Raw genomic sequence first — 733 nt, 5'->3', positions numbered from 1 at the left:
TCAGCAGTGCTATAAAATAATAGATAGCAAATGGGTTTATTTTTAGTGGTCATTAGGAGTTTACTCTGGGCATTTACATATGGGGACTTCAAAGTTCCCTTGAATTGCAGAACAGTGAAGCAACACCTTATCAATGGTGGGGTGCTTTCATGTTAAGGTGATGCCCCTGATCCTTTAAGCAAGAGCTTCAGTCCCCAGATACCTTTAACCTAATACTTTCAACCTAGTGAGTCCTGACATAGAAACTTGGGGGAAGAAATGAAGGATGGCAGAATAACGCAAAGGCAAATGATTAACGACTATTAGGAATTTATCCCTATTCCTTCCTGGTGTCTGTATCCCTCTGTAGATATGAAAAAGCAAAGTAATTGGCTTCCCTTCTAGCAAAGGACGTTGGATCAGTCACCATGGACAAAAATGCATCATAATGTTGTCATGTCAATCAAAGCTTTGACAGACAATGCCAAGTCCAGTGACCAAAGCTTTGTAAAAGTATTAACAGGTTTCTGATCAATGAATCTCTGCATAGACCCCTTTAATCATATTTGAGAATATTATTTACCAGGTGAACTAAAATAAAAGAAGAAAGGGAAAAAATCAAATTGATCCAGACCAAATTTTTTTGTGTGTTTTCTGTGACAAAGATAAACCCCTGCAATTTTGTTTAGATTGAAACAAATCATTCTGGGAACTTCTTTTTTTTAAAAAAAAAAAAAAAAAACAACAGAGAAAA

This window comes from Aptenodytes forsteri, unplaced genomic scaffold (genome assembly GCF_000699145.1).
Source record: "Aptenodytes forsteri isolate BGI_AS27 unplaced genomic scaffold, ASM69914v1 Scaffold193, whole genome shotgun sequence".
In the NCBI taxonomy this organism is placed as follows: Eukaryota; Metazoa; Chordata; class Aves; order Sphenisciformes; family Spheniscidae; genus Aptenodytes; species Aptenodytes forsteri.
This window is presented reverse-complemented; position numbering follows the sequence as displayed.